General features: G+C 37.4%; 1 protein-coding gene across 4 annotated transcripts in view; it reads right to left on the bottom strand.

Moving 5' to 3' along the window:
- Nucleotides 1–17,078, bottom strand: part of NAA35 (N-alpha-acetyltransferase 35, NatC auxiliary subunit) — a 96,756-nt gene that overhangs the window by 60,888 nt on the left and 18,790 nt on the right. The window lies entirely within an intron of this gene.

Below are 17,078 nucleotides of genomic sequence, written 5' to 3' on the forward strand. Positions count from 1 at the left end.
ATAGACATATACAGAACACTCCATCCAAAAACAGCCAAATACACATTCTTCTCAAGTGCACATGGAACATTCTCAAGAATAGACCATATGTTGGGAAACAAGGCAAGGCTCCATAAATTTAAGAAGATTGAAATAATAACAAGCATCTTTTCTGCTCACAATGCTATAAAGCTAGAAATTAATTACAAGAAAAAAGCTGAGAAAGGGACAAAGATGTGGAGACTAAAAGACACACTATTGAATAACCAATGGATCAATGAAATTAAAGGAGAAATCAAAAAATATCTGGAGACAAACGAAAATGAAAACATACCATACCAACCCATATGGGATGCAGCAAAAGCGGTCCTAAGAAGGAAATTCATCGCAATACAGGCTCACCTTAACAAACAAGGAAAAACCCAAATAAGCAATCTCAAACTACACCTAACTGAATTAGAAAAACAAGAACAAATAAATCCCAAAGTCAGCAGAAAGAGAGAAATAATAAAAATCAGAGCAAAAATTAATCCTATTGAAACAAAAAAGGCAGAAGAAAGGCTCAATGAAACAAAGAGCTGGTTCTTTGAGAAAATAAATAAAATTGACAACCCCTCGTCAGTCTTACACAGTAAAAAAGAGAGAAAGTTCAGATAAATAAAATTAGAAATGAAAGAGGGGAAATAACAATGGATACCACAGAAATACAAAGGAATATAAGAGAATACTAGGAACAGCTACATGCCAACAAAATGGACCATCTAGAAGAAATGGATAAATTCTTAGACTCTTACAACCTCCCACGGCTGAATCAAGAAGAAATAGAGAATCTGAATAGACCAACCACAAGCAAAGAGATTGAAACAGTAATCAAAAGTATCCCAAAGAATAAAAGCCCAGGACCAGTGATTAGATAAAGTAAAGAGATTGAAACAGTAATCAAAAGTATCCCAAAGAATAAAAGCCCAGGACTGGTGATTAGATAAAGAATGGCTTCCCTGGGGAATTCTACCAAACTTTCAGAGAGGATTTAATACCTGTCCTTCTCAAGCTATTCCACAAAATTAGGGAAGATGGAACACTTCCTAACACATTCTACAGGCCCAACATCACTCTGATACCAAAGCATGACAAGGACAACACAAAAAATGAAAACTACAGGCCAATATCACCGATGAACATAGATGCAAAAATTCTCAACAAAATATTGCCAACCCGAATACAGCAATACATCAAAAAGATCACAGATCATGATCAAGTGCGATTTATTGCAGGGACACAGGGAGGGTTCAATATCTGCAAATCAATCAATGTGATACACCATATCAGTAAATTCAGGAATAAAAACATGATCATCTCTATAGACACACAGAAAGCATTTGACAAGATTTAACAGCCATTTACGATAAAAATGCTTAACAAAATGGAGACAGGAGGAAACTACCTCAACATAAGAAAGGCCATATATGACAAACCCACAGCCAACATCATACTCAATGGGGAAAAACTGAACACCATCCCTCTGAGAACAGGCACAAGACAAGGATGCCCACTATCACCACTCTTACTCAACACAGTACTGGAGGTTTTGGCCAGAGCAGTTAGGCAACAGAAAGGAATAAAAGGAATCCAAATAGGGAGTGAAGAAGCGAAACACTCACTCTTTGCAGATGACATGATCCTATACAGAGAAAACCCTACAGAATACATCGGGAAACTATTAGAAATAATTAACAACTACAGTAACGTTGCGGGGTACAAATTCAACTGACAAAAATCAGTTGCATTTCTGTACTCTAATAACGAATTTACAGAAAGAGAACTCAAGAATACAATTCCATTTACAATCACAACAAAAAGAATAAAGCACTTAGGAATAAATTTAACCAAGGAGGTGAAGGACTTCTACAATGAAAACTTAAGACGTTACTGAAAGAAATAGATGACGACACAAAGAGATGAAAAGAGATTCCATGCACATGGATTGGAAGAATGAACACAGTCAAAATGTCCATACTACCCAAAGCAATCTACAGATTCAATGCAAACCCAATCAGAATCCCAAGGACATTCTTCATGGAAATAGAACAAAGAATCCAAAAATTCATATGGGGCAACCAAAGACCCTGAATAGCTAAAGCAATCCCGAGAAAATCATCTATCTGATAAGGGGTTAGGCTTCATAACATATAAGGAACTCACACAACTGAACAAGAAAAAAAGAAACAGCCCATCAAAAAATGGGCAGAGTATATGAACAGACATTTTTCCAAAGAAGATATACAGATGGTCAATAAACACATGAAAAGATGTTCAGCATCACTAATCATCAGGGAAATGTAAATCAAAACTACACTAAGATACCACCTTACACCTCTTAAAATTGCTATCATCAATAAGACTAAAAATAACAAATGTTGGAAAGGGTGTGGAGAGAAGGAGACCCTCAGACACTGCTGGGGGGAATGCAAACTAGTGCAGCAACTATGGAAAACAGTATGGAGATTGCTCAAAAAACTAAAAACAGAAATACCATATGACCCAGCTCTCCCACTACTGGGTATCTACCCAAAACAACTTGAAATCAACAATCCAAAGCAACACACGTACCCCTATGTTCATCACAGCACTATTCACAATAGCCAAGACATGGACACTATCCAAGTGCCCATCGACTGGTGATTAGATAAAGAAGATGTGGTATATAGACACAACAGACTACTACTCAGCCAGAAAAAAAGACAAATTCATCCCATCTGCAACAACATGGAAAGACCTGGAGGGAATTACGCTTAGCTGAGTAAGACAAACACCAGATGATTTCACTCATACGTGGAATACAAAAAAGCACATGGACAAAGAAATAGTTCAGTGGTTACCAGGGGAAGAGGGTAGAGGGGAGGGCACAGGGAGTGGAGGGGAGCACCTATGTGGTGACAGACAAGAAATAATGTACAAATGAAATTTCACAATGATGTAAACTACTATGAACTCAAATTAAAAAAGAAATTAAGTAGTCCAACATTGTGAAGAGAAAACAAAACAGAAAAACACCTGAAGGGCTATCTGTGAACTGTTAGTCTGCCAAGAGGAGTCTAAGGAAAAGCATTTATCTGGGAGAATATCACAAGTCTGTGTAATAAATACAAGCCTCAGTAAAAAGAACTTAATCTAAGTCATCGGAGGACTGAAGCAGAGGAGTTACGTAAATAGATGTTTCCATTAAAAGATCACTCTTGAAACTTTGTGGACTTAAAGAGGACAAAACTCAAAGTGAAACCAAGGAGGCCAGATAGTGGACACTATTCAACAGTCCAAGCAGGGGCTGACTGAGGTTGCAACTGGAAGTGAAAAGAAGTTGTTTAAATCAGGATATATTTAAAAGGTAAAGCCAACATGATATGCTGATGAAATGAGCATGGGGCATGAGGTAAATTGTACAAGCAAAGATCATCTTTAGGTTTTCAGTCTGAGCAACTGGTAAATGATCATATCATTTACTGAGATAGGGCAGACTTTGGGAAGAGCAGGTCTAAGGGCTGAAATGAAGTGCAATTTTGGTTATATTGAGTTTGCAAATTCTTCAATCATCCAAGTAAAGATTTTCAGGAAGGCATTTGCTTGAATCTAGAAGTCAGGGGAGGAATCAGGACTAGAGATATAAATTTGGGCTTCATCACGATATAGTTGGTATTAAAAGACACAAACCTAGAGCAAATCAAGCTAGGGAAAGGGTATCGAGAAAAGAGGGAGCCCAGGAATACTCCAGAATCTAGAGGAGAAAGGTAATGGACTAACCAGTGGGGGGGGGGGGGGGGGGAAGGGAAGAAATCCAAAAGATTGCCATATCAGCAAGATGAGAAGAAAGTATTTCAATGAGTGGTCAACTGGATCTAATGATGCTGCAGGGTGGAGAGGGAGGAGTGAGAACACTGGATTTAGCAGGGTGGATACCATTAAGGACCTTGTTGAGACCAGTTTCTGTGTAGTAATGTCCCATTGCAGTGGGTGAGAAGAGACTGAAAAAGAAAGTAAAATAAGTAAATATTAACAGCTCATTCAAGGAGTTCTTTGTATAGGGAAGCAGAGAAATGAGACTGTAAATATAAGGAGCCTTGGGATCAAGGGAATTATTGATGTTTTGTTTTAAACTGAGTGAAAAAACAGCATATTTGTATGCCAGTATGGATAATCTAGTAGGGAAGGAGACACTAGTAATGGCATACAAATAATGGGTTAATACCTGCAGTAGGCAAGAGGGGCAAAACCTAGAAGACAAGTAGAGGGGCTGAGCTTAGATTACCACAGGGAAACTTTCATTTTTAACAGGACAGAAGGCAGACTACATGGATACCAACAGAAGCTAGCACTTGTGATAGTGAGATGAAGTACTTCTATTTATATCTGATTGCATGTAACATTTCATTAACGTAGAAAGCAAGCTGACATGACCAGGGTTGGCACCAGAGGTCTGAGAAGTAAAAGATGTGGAAAAGTCACCTTAGAGACTAGAAAAGCAACTTCACTACAGAAGCGCTGTAGGACAGGATTGTCTCTAGTGTTGAGTGCTCATCTGAGATTTGCAATCCTAAAATTAAAGTGAAAACAGACACACAGATGTGGGTTTTCTCTAGCAGCTGCCTGCTGCTTGCATGCAAGCAAGGAGCAGGCAGGTGTTTGGAGTTTTGCTAAATAAGTGACACTATGGTGGGACGGGATGAGATGAGATGAGCAAAGGAGTTAAGGGTGTTTGACAAAGAGTGATTTCAGCACTGGACCATGGAAATGAGGACACGGAGAAAGCAACAGAGAAAAATAAAGCAGCAGCATCCATGAATTGAAAGTCACTGTGGAACCAAAGGATAGTGGGAGCACGGGAATTTGAGTCAACAAGTCAGAAAGTAACTGATGGCCATCAAAGAGTAGTACGCTTCAAATCAAGATTTTGGAGGTGGGGGCCGGCCCTGTGGCCGAGTGGTTAAGTTCGCGCTCTCCTCTTCAGCAGCCCAGGGTTTCTCCAGTTCAGATCCTCGGCGCAGACCCAGCACCGCTCATCAAGCCATGCTGAGGTGGCATCCCACAAACCACAACCAGAGGCACTCACAACTAGAATATACAACTACATACTGGGGAGCTTTGGGGGAGAAGAAAGAAAAAAAAACAAAAAAGAAGACTGGCAACAGATGTTTAAAAAAAAAGAGAGAGAGTTTGGAGGTGAGCAGATTAGTAGGGAAACAATTTTCTTCATGTATTCATTCATTCCTAAACCATATTTTGAGCACCTATGGTGGATAGTATGGGCTGGACACCAGGGATAAAATGGTAAAACACAATCAATGCCATTATAAAACCTATTATCCAGTGAGAGAAATAAGACGTCTTGACAGGTAAAGCTCATTTCTGTACTTTACAATGTCTTTACAAATACTGCCAAAATATAACTGCAGAAATTTATCACAGATTTTTAGTGTTCTACAAAACATAGCATTTAAAACAATGCAGCCCTGTAAGGAAATTTTGAATAGTCAAATATTTACAATCATATCTGTAACAGAATACCCAATATCAGTATTGAATGCGATTTCACCAAAGCAGTAATCTTGATTGTACTAGTATTACTGATGTAATATTCTAATAAAGTAAAATTTTTTTTAGCCTCTTCTAAAACTTAACAATTAGAATGTATCAGTTACAATTTATTACTGCTTTAAAAATTCATCTCACAGATAAAACACTGCATAAAGATTTCATGGGCTCCTAAAATGATCTGATTCATTCAACCAAAATTTGACTACCGACTACACACCAGATACTGGGTAACACAGTAAGGGTACAAGTAAGGGTAAAACATACCCACAGATAATTCAGATTATGACTTGAAATAATTTAAATGCCCATTTGTAAGTGGCTTGTAATTGACTGTATATACAATGGAATACTACCACTACTAATAGCTGACATTATTAAGTGCCTGCTGTGTGCCAGGCACGGTTCTAAACATTCTACTTGTACTAACCTTGTTAACCCTCACAATAATGCTCTGATGGGTGTACTATTGGAAACCACATTTTATAAATGAGAAACCTGAGGCATAAAAAGGTTAAATTCCCAAACCCCACAAAGCTGGTGACAAAGTCAGAACACAAACTTAGGTGGTCTTATTCCCCAGAGGCTGTACTTTACTTTTATTTTGAAAAAATTCCAGATTATAAAAATAGTAAAGAGAAGTCCCATATTCCTTTCACCCATATTCCCCAAATGATAACATTTTACCACATTTGCATTATAATTCTATGTTTTTCCTGAAATGTTTGAGAGTAAGTTACAGACTGTGATGCCCCTTTACTTCTAAATATTTCAGTGTGAGTTCCTAAAAACAAAATCATTCTCTTACATAACCATAGTACAATTATCAAATCAGGAAATTCCTGTCTTTTAAATCTGGAGCACTTCCTTCGTCCTTGTGTTTCACACCCTGACATTTTGGAATACAGGCCAAAGTTATTTTGTGTATGTCCCCCAGTACGGGTTTGCCATATGTTTTTCCAAGATTAAATTCAATGTATATCATATTTGATAGGAATACCACAGAAGTGATGTTGTGTCCTTGTTAGAGCATTGTATCTGGACGCATATGATGTCAACTTATCCCATTATTAGTGATATTAATTCTGGCTACTTGGCTCAGGTGCTGTCTGCCAAGTTTCTCCACTGTAAATGTATCATCTTTCCCTTTGTAATTAATAAATATCTCGTGGAAAGATACTTTGAGGCTAAGTACAAATCTTCTGTCTCATTACACTTTGTCTACTAGTTTTAGCATCATTTGATGATTCTTGCCAGAAATACTTATTCAAAATAATTATTCAGGTGCCAGCCCTGTGGCCGAGTGGTTAAGTTTGCACGCTCCACTTCGGCAGCCCAGGGTTTTGCCAGTTCGAATCCTGGGCACAGACATGGCACCGCTTATCAGGCCACACTGAGACAGTGTCCCACATGCCACAATTAGAAGGACCCACAACTAAAATATACAACTATGCACTGGGGAGATTTGGGGAGAAAAAGGAGAAAACAATAATAATTATTATTCAAAACCTGTACTCTTAACATAATGCTATGGAGTCAATAAAAACAATGAGGTAGATCTACCTACATGTGTTGGAATATACACAAATCTATTTTCTATTGTCCCTGGAAAAAAGTTGCAGTCTACATAATTCTATCATGTCAAAATAAAATATACATGTATATATATTACAGAAAATATCTGGAAAGACACACATCAAATGGATAACAGTGTTTACTTTGTCAGGCAAACCAGAACTTTTACAGTTTCATTTATTTTTGTATTAGAAATATGCTCGGCTGCAAGTAAAAGAAAAATCCAACTACAGCAACTTAAGCAATGCAGACTTACATCATGCCAAATAACAGGAATATTAGAAGTACTCTTTCTTTCAGCTCCACCATCCTAAGCTCTTAAACTGTCTTAGAGTTCCACGTTTGTCACTTCATGTTCACAAAATGAAGCAGTACATCCACACATAACATCCACGTTCAAGGAAAATGATAGGAGAAGGGGTGGACGATACCATTATTATTCAAACTGGTATACTATTGAGAGTAAAAGCAGATGCCATTATTAATTACACCAGCACAAAAGGTGCCAAGTAGGACTGTTCCATGGAAAGCAGTATGCAGAGACAGTGGTTATAACAGAAGTGCTAAGGAAGGGCAGAGAAGAAAACTGAAGTCTGAGCAAGCCAGGAGAGTGGGATCCAAGTTTAATGATAAGTAGGACTTTGCCCTAAAAAAGTAGGGAGAAAAGGCGTAAGAGCTAGAAGGAACATCCTGTGCACAAGCATGGGATAAGGAAAGAGAAGAACATATTCAGGACCAGTTGACAAGAATATGCCAGGAGGAGAAAAAAGATGGTAATAAACACCACAATGAGGTATCACCTCACACCTGTAAGAATGGTGACAATCAAGAAGACAAGAGAGGGCCAGCCCCAATAGCCTAGTGGTTAAGTTCTGCGCACTCCACTTTGGCGGCCCAGGTTCCGTCACCAGACCTACACTGCTCTGTTAGCAGCCATGCTGTACTGGCGGCCCAAACACTAAGAAACAGAGGAAGACTGCCACAGATGTTAGCTTAGGGTGAATCTTCCTCGCTAAAAAAAATAAATACAAGACAAGAGATAACAAACACTGGCAGGGATATGGAGAAAAGGGAACCCTTGTGTACTCCTGGCAGTATCGTAAACTAGTTCAGCCACTATGGAAACAGTATGGAGGGTCCTCAAAAAATTAAAAACAGAACTACCATACGACCTAGCAATCCCATTTCTGGGTATCCATCTAAAGGAAATGAAAGCAGGTACCAAAGAGACACATGCACCCCCATGTTCACTGCAGCATTATTCATAACAGGCAAGATACAGACACAATCTAAGTGTCCATCAATGGATGAATGGATAAAGAAGATATGGTATATTTATGCAATGGACTACTCTCCAGCCATGAGAGAAAAGGAAATTTTGCCATTTGCAACAACATGGGTGGACCTTGAGGATACTACGTGAGATAAGTCAGAGAAAGACAAATATTATATGATCTCTCTTATATGCGGAACCTTAAAAAAAAATTGTAAAAGCAGAGAGTAAAACGGCTGGGGTGTTGGGTAATGGGAATGATGAAGGGTACATACTCACAACTAATAGATAAATAAATCCTAGAGACCTAACACCCAGTACAATGATCACAGAAAATAAAACTGTATTATAAGCATTAAACTTGCTAAGAGACTAGATTTTAACTGTTCCCAATATTAGAAGAAATGATAATTACATGATATGATAGAGGTGCTAGCAAATGCTATAATGGCAATCATAATACAACATGTATGAAATATATTGATATGTTGTACACCTTAAACTTACACAATGTTGTATGTCAAATACAACTCAATAATAAAAAAAAGATGCATAAAGTTAAAGCCAGTTCATGAACAGTTACTCTAACGGTTTTCAATTTTATCATGTAGGCAGCAGAAATGCTGGACTTCTGGTTAAAAGTGGTATTTCCACTGCACGTCTTGAAATCATACTAAATGGTAATAAAGGAGTTAAAAGTTTGAACCCCAAAGGGCAAAGAGAACGGAAGACAACAGAAAGACACATACGGCAATTTTTAGAAGATGCAAAGTAAAAGGTAACTGATTTACTTGAGTGAAAAAAGGTAAACTGATGCCAATGAAAAGCCAGGAAGAAGAAAATATTCAGGAATTAGAGGTATCAGATATCTTCGAAGGCTGAGGTGTGGGGCTATAAGAAGAAGCTGGATGCCTAAGCAAGCAGCATTTAGTTTCCCTCCCATCCTCACCCTGCACAGCAAAGTGATATGCCCGTCACTCAGGTGTGAAGTACCAGCATCTGCCACCATGCCTGGCACAGGCTAATCAAACAAAGATAGGTAAACTTTTTCTTAAAGGGCCAGATAACATACGTTTTATGCTTTGCAGGCTAAGTGGCAAAACGGAGAATACTGTGTAGGTACTTACTTAACTATTTAAATGTAACCATTTAAAACATAAAATACATTCTCAGCTCAAGGTCCATAAAAAACACAGGCAGCAGGCTGCACTGGCCTGCAGGCTGTAGTTCACCAACCTTCAGTTCAGAGAACTTCCTGAGGGTTTAAATGTGGGGTATTAATGAAAGAGAAGAGTTAAGGATGACGCCAAGGTTTCTGTTCTGTGTAACTAGAGGAATGGAGTTCCATTTGCTAAGACTGAGAAGACTACAGAAGGAAGAAGTTGGAGGCAAGGGGAAAATCAGCAGCTCCACTCTGGAAACACAGACATCCAGTGGAGAATGCAGAATAGGCAGCAGGACACATGAGCATGAGATTTAAGGAACAGTCTAGGCTGAGGACACAAATCTGGGGTTCATTAGCAGAGACAGAATTTAAGAATATGAACCTGCACAAGACCATCAAGACAGTGAGCACAGACAGAGAAGAAGTGTGAAGACTGAGCGTGAGCCACACCACTGTTTAGAGTTGTGCTGTCCAATACGGCCACCACTTAGCCACCGAACTGCTGACCAGTTAAAATGTGGCTAGTTCAAACTGAGATGTGCTCTAAGTGGAAAATACATACCAGATTTAGAATACTTAGCACAAAAACAGAATGCAAAATATCTCAATATTTTTTAAACTGATTATATTTGAATTACTATTTTAGATATATGGGGCTAAATATTATTAAAACTAATTTTACTCATGGTTATTAGAACATTTTACATTATGTACATGGCTTGCATTATATTTCTATTGGACAGGGGTGGTGTAGAGAATGAGATGACAAACAAAAGCAACCAGTGAGGTAGGAAACCGGGGAAGAAGAGCATCTTAAAAGCCAAGAAAATAATTTGTTTCAAGGATGGAGTGATCAACCACGTCAAAATCTGCAGACAGGTCAAGTTTAAGCCCAAACATTAACCAATAGGTTTAGCAACACTGAGGTCTCTAATGACCATGATGATACAGTTTTGGTGGAACACAAGCTCAGGCCTGAATAGAGTGGATTCAACAGAAAAAAGAAGAGAGAACCAGAGACAGTGGGTATGGATATCTCTCAAGGATTCTGGCTGAAAAAATGAATTGAGATATGGGACAGAAGCTGCAGGACAACGTTATGCCAAGGAAGGGCATTTTTAAGATAGAGGATGATAAAGCACGTTTGTATGGAAATGATCTAGTAAAGGGGCAAATTCATTAGGCAAGGAACAGAGGGGAGAACTGCTAGAGCATTATCTTTGAATATAGAACAGGGTATGGGATCTAATGCACAAGCAGAAGGGCTCACCCTTAGATAGGAGGACAGAAACTTCATCTACATAACAGAAGGGCAGCAGAATACAGGGCACATGTGCAGGTAGGTGGGAAGACTGCTTCTACTTGCTCAGTGCAATACGAAAGTAGGTCATTTACTTCAAGTAAGGATGGTGAAAGTGCTGGCAGTCTGAGAAGAGTGACGGTGAATGAACTATTGCCAGGGGGCACAAAGTCCACTTGAAGTTAGTGATGATGCATTGAAATAGAACAAATCAGTCTGAATGTGTTTTTCTCCAGTCAAACTAAGAAGTGCAGGTTTAACGGTAGAGTAAGGAAAGGGCTGGATTTAACTAGAATTGTGGTACAACAAGGCGAGAGAGGAAGGGAGCTAGAAGTGTATGCAAGCAAGCAATTGTGATGAAAGAAGATGGTATTTAAATTAGGAAAAGAGGGTCAAGAGGGTAACGATAGTGAAAAGGTGATGATGAATGAACTGAAGTCCAAGCAGGGGTGAAGGAACTATAGGAGTCAGAACATGAGTAATGTAGAAAAAGACGTGGTGGTCTGAGAACAGGCTGCTCCAAACTGAGATTAAAGGATTGAAACAACCAAGTAGAAGGAAAGATCATTAAAAAGAGAAATCCTAAAAGCTTACAAAGAGAAAACATGGGTCACACATAAAAGATCAAGATGGTAACACTGGAATTACAAATCAGTGGAACAATGCCTTCAAAATTTGAAGGAAAACTGTTTTCCAACCTAGAAATCTATGACACCCAAACTATCAATCAAGTGTGAGGGTAGAGAAGATATTTTCAGACATGCAAGGTCTCAAAATAATTCCCTTCTGGGACCAGCCTGATGGCGTAGTGGTTAAAGTTCGTGTGCTCCGCTTCGGCAGCCTGGGGTTCACAGGTTTGGATCCCAGGTGCAGATCTACACACTGCTCATCAAGCCATGCTGTGGTGGCATTCCACATACAAGACAGAGGAAGATTGCCTACAGACGTTAGCTCAGGGCCAATCTTCCTCACAAAAAAAAAAAATTCCCTTCCTTTCTCCCCATGGAACCAGAGATGCTGCACCAAGCAATGTACTAAACTAAGAACAACAAAGGCATGAGATCCAGGTAACCAGAGATCTAACAAAAAAGAGAAGGAAATGGAATTCCCAGGAATGGTAAAGAGAAACCTGGAATGACAGCTGTGTAGTGGGACTAGAAGACAACTGATCCAGCCTGAAGCTGGAGAACAAAAGAGTTTAAAAAGGAGCATTTCAAAAACTACATAAACAACAGATAGATTACCTAATGTGTTTCATAAGAATGGGAGGGGAAGAATTAAGAAGTAGTACACAGAAAACTAAGCAACCCAGAAAGAGGCAGTTATTATCACCAAGAAAAATAAAAATCTGCATGAGAAAGGAAATGTAAGCATATACTACTTTGGCTCATCTGTCAATATTTATACAATCGCAATAGTGTCAGCACTGAATAATGATTTAACCAACAAATACTATTTGGGGTAGAGGAAGGGGTAATGTTTGAATGCTAAATATATGCTAAAAATGTGCTGACATACCACAGTTAAAAATTCTTAAATCCTTAAATCCAAAAATTGGAATACAAGCCTATTGTCCAGAAATATGGAAATAAATAGTAGGAAAAAGCTAAAAGAATTGAATATTATTATGGAATGGATAAGGAAAGAGCAGAGAACTACCATTTTTCATTACAAGTCTTATGGGCTATTTAACTTCGTATATTACGTAAAAGTATTATTACTTTTACTAAAAAATTGTCCAATAGAAAACTGATTTCCTATTTTTAAGATCACTGGTGGTCTAAAGGGAAAGACTGGGCCAGAAAGAAGAGTTGAGAAACTCTCACAGGAGCCTAAACCTACAGCTGACACAGGTATGAACTAAAGCAGAAACAACCAAAGAAGAAAAATCAGTGCCCACATTCAAGACATTTGCAAGGCAAAACTAAAATCATCTGGATGTGGGGGGTTTTTAAAAAAAAAGCTGTAATCAAAGATAACACTGAAGACACCATTTCGCAAGATATAGAAGGCAAGAGGAAAGGTGGTTTTGTGGGGGAATTTTGCACATATGAGCAGGTATTATGAAAGAAACACCTTCAGGCAGCTGAATGTGTCTCCAGTTCAGGAGTAAATACAAAGCAGACATATCTGAGAACAAAGCAGACCAGCACATCAGAACTTCCAAAGTATTCATTTCAAAAAAAGAAATCATTATAGTTCATTCTTACTTATTCATTACCAGGTCTCTTAAGGAGTTTCACTAGGCAATCAATTTTTCCCTAATTATTAAACTGAGACAAACTTATCTGGAGTATTAGAAAAGTTTAGGGAAACAGGAAAAAAATAACCTTCCCAGGCCAGGAGTCAACTGTTGTTTACATTTCTTTCCAGTTTTCTTTATTTTTACATGGTTTATACTATGTGCTGCTTTTTTAACCCTTTAAAGTATGTATTTTTCCCATGGTATTAAACACCGTCATCATCACACACTCATTAGTTTTTTAAAACGTGTAATAAATTACCCATAATTTTTTCAGCCATAACTCTGATGGTGGTATTATGGTTGATGCCAACTTTCACTATTAAAAACCCTGAGTAACGTATTTGAGCATAAAGAATCCACATTTCTATTCATTTCTTGAAGGCTGAGATCTAGAGGTCAAATAGCTAGTTTAAATGGTATCAGACTCCTGATGGACATCCTGCTAAACTGTTTTCCAAGGAGTTGTGCTAATGCACACTCTCACTAGTGAAAACCACAGGGCCAAATTACTGCATCCTTACTAATACCTCATCTAAAAACTTTTGTAGATGAAAAGTAAACTATTGTTTTTATCTATTTTTATATATTATTATCAATTTTACGTTTTGGATTATATTGAGGTAAAATTTTTAAAATGTTATGATACATCTGATAACCTTCCTGACTAGCTGTTTTATTTATTTATTGCCCAGTTATTCATTCAGCTTTGTTGTTATACTTTATTTGAATGAGATCTTTTCTTTCTTATTGAGGTATAATTGATAAACATTATATTAGTTTCTGGTGTATAATATAATGATTCGATATTGGTATATATTGCAAAATGATCACCACAGTAAGTCTAGTTAACACCTGTCACCATACATAGTTACAGAATTTTTTTCTTATGACGAGAACTTCTAAAATTTACTCTCTTAGCAACTTCCAAATATGCAATATAGTATTATTAACTAGTCATTATGCTGTATATTACATCCCCATGACTTATTTATTTTATAACTGAAAGTCTGTTTTTAAACTATTTTTAACTCCCTTCATCCATTCTGCCCACCCCCAGCCCCCAACTCTGACAACCACAAATCTGTTCTATCTATGAGCTTGGTTTTTGTTTTGTTTTAGATTCCACACATAAGTGAAATCATACAGTATTTGCTTTCTGTCTGACTTATTTCACTTAATACAATGCCCTTAAGGTCCAACCATGTTGTTGCAAATGGCAAGATTTCATTCTTTTTATGGCTCCATTCTCTCTCTCTCTCTGCACACACATATTTTCTTTATCCTGAATGAGAGCTTAATACACAAAAATTGATTATCTTTGTCATCTATATTTTCCCCAAATTTTTTCTATCAACTTTTTCCTATTAGTCCTTTCCTTTAGGATTTCTCCTATTTGTTAATAAGTCCTTCATCCAGAGAATATGTAGAATTTCAATTATAATTACTTCTATTATAAAAAATTATTTTAGTTTATTTAAAAACAACCTAGTACAGGCACATAACAAAAATTTCAACAGTACAAAGAGGTATATACCCCAACCCTCAATACCTGAGTTATCTTCTTGTGTATCAAGATTTAACTACCTATTTCCCTTTTTAAAAAAAGAAAACAATGGTAGCAAGCTATACATACTTTTCTACCCCTGACTTATTTTACTTTATTTTGAAGAACTAATCTTATCCATACACATAACCTACCTCCTTCTTTGTAAAGGGTGCACAACACTCGACTGTATGAACGTAGCATCATTTAACAAGTCTCTATTGATGGACATTAAGGTAGTTTCCAGACTTTAGTTACTAGAAACAATACTACAATTAAAGTCCTTGTGTACAGACACAAATAAATTTGTAGGATAAATTCCTAAAAGTGAAACTGCTGAGGTAAGGACATGAGCATTTTAAATTATGACAGATACTACCAAATTGCTCTTTTAAAAAGCTGTATGAATTTACAATCCCATAAAAATGTATGAGTCTTGCTTACAGTGGACCCCTGAATCCTGACTAATAAATGTGGAGGGAGTGCTATAGTCAGTCAGAAAACCATCGTTTTGCAGTCACCATAGTAAAGATTAGTGCAAGCAAGCAATATCAATGGATGCTAAATCTAGAGGTAAAGATTTTAATGAGCAGAATATATGTATGATTTCTAAAGAGTTTTCCTACAGATTGCTTATTATATGCAAAGGAAAAACAGTAGCCATATAGTAATCAGAAAACACCTTGACAGACTGATCAAAATAGCATCACCATTGAGGGACAAGATACAGGGACACTGTATGCCTCAGTTGTGAAACCACAGGATAACACAACGTCACTGTTATATTTCAGCCAGGAATGCATAATCTAAATCTAATCATGAGGAAAGAGAAAACAAACCCAAAGTGAGAAATATTCCATTAAAAAAGGCAAAGCAGGAGAGGACTGTGTTCTCCAAAAACAGCAATATCATTGAGACAAAAAAAGGCTGAGGAATCGTTGTAGATTAAAGGATACTAAGACATACGCAACTAAATGCAAAACATGTTCCTAGACTGGATCGTATACTGTAGAGGAAAAAATGCTAAGAAGGCCATCTGACAGAAAGGGAACATGGATAGTGGACTGGTATTAGAGATTTACTGAAGTTGATAACTGTGCTATAGTTGTGTACGAGTGCCCCTTTTCTTGGGAGACGCACACTGAGGTGACTGTGGGGAGAAGGTCAAAAAATATACAACAATGGTTCAGGAAAAAAAATACATACATACATATATATGCACATACATTCATGAGAAAGTGAAAAAGCAAATGGCACCCAACAGCTGAATCTGGGTGAGGGATATATGGTGTTCTTTGTGCTGTTACTATAACTGCTGTTAATCTGAAATTATTTCCAAATAAAAAGATTAAAAAGAGGGAAACAATGTTCACATCATACACACATACACGGCATGTGAGCGCCTGCTTCCTACCCTCACCAACATGGTGTATTACAAAAAATTTCTGATCTTTGCCAATAATGGGTAGAAAATAGTATCTCAGTTTTAACTGCATTTCTCCTAAGTGAGGTTAAGCATTTTTTCTTATGTTTAAAGGCCATTTTATTTTCTGTAAACTATCTTCTGATTTTTAATAACATTTTTACACTTAAAATAGTTCACCTAGCTGCAATTTACTTTGACGTTGTTATAGACTGAATGTTTGTGTCCCCCCAAAATTCCTCTGTTAAGTCTTAACGCCCAATGTGATATCTGGAGGCAGAGCTTTTGGGAGAGGGTTAAGTCATGAGGGCAGAGCCCGTATAAATGAGCTTAGTGCCCTTATAAAAGAGACCCCAGAGAGCTCCCTCACCCCTTCTGCCATGTGAGGACATGACGGCTGTCTATGAACCAGAAAGCAGCCCTCACCAGATACCGAAGCTGCCAATGCCTTGATCTTGGATATCTTAGGCCCCAGAAGTGTGAAAAATAAATTTCTGTTGTTTATAAAGTACTCAATCTATGGTATTCTGTTACAGCAGCCCAAAGAACAAGGCAGATATAAAATGATGATAAAGTAATTTTCAAGGATGCTAACCAACTGGTCCAGTGCTATCTGTTAAACTAATTCTTTCTTTGCCTAATTTCTGATGTCCTTTTGAGTACACTTTGAAAATTTATTTTTCAGCAATTTGTATTTATCTTCTCATTAACTCAAACTAATCTTTTTAAAAATTACACCCAAATAGACTAGATTTTCCATGACACTCATATCAATTCAAATACATAGCTAAATAAACAACGTGTATAATTATTAGACAGTATTTCATAAACTCACATACATACAATTGTAGACAACTATATTAGGTATATATTTAATTATTCTCAGATATATAATATAAATTTAGAAAAACTTTACAAACTATACACTGAACCATTGTTGGAGCCTAAGACATTTATTTTGGATCAGCGAGAGTGTTAAAAAAAGCTTA

This window comes from Equus caballus, chromosome 23 (assembly GCF_041296265.1).
Source record: "Equus caballus isolate H_3958 breed thoroughbred chromosome 23, TB-T2T, whole genome shotgun sequence".
In the NCBI taxonomy this organism is placed as follows: domain Eukaryota; kingdom Metazoa; phylum Chordata; class Mammalia; order Perissodactyla; family Equidae; genus Equus; species Equus caballus.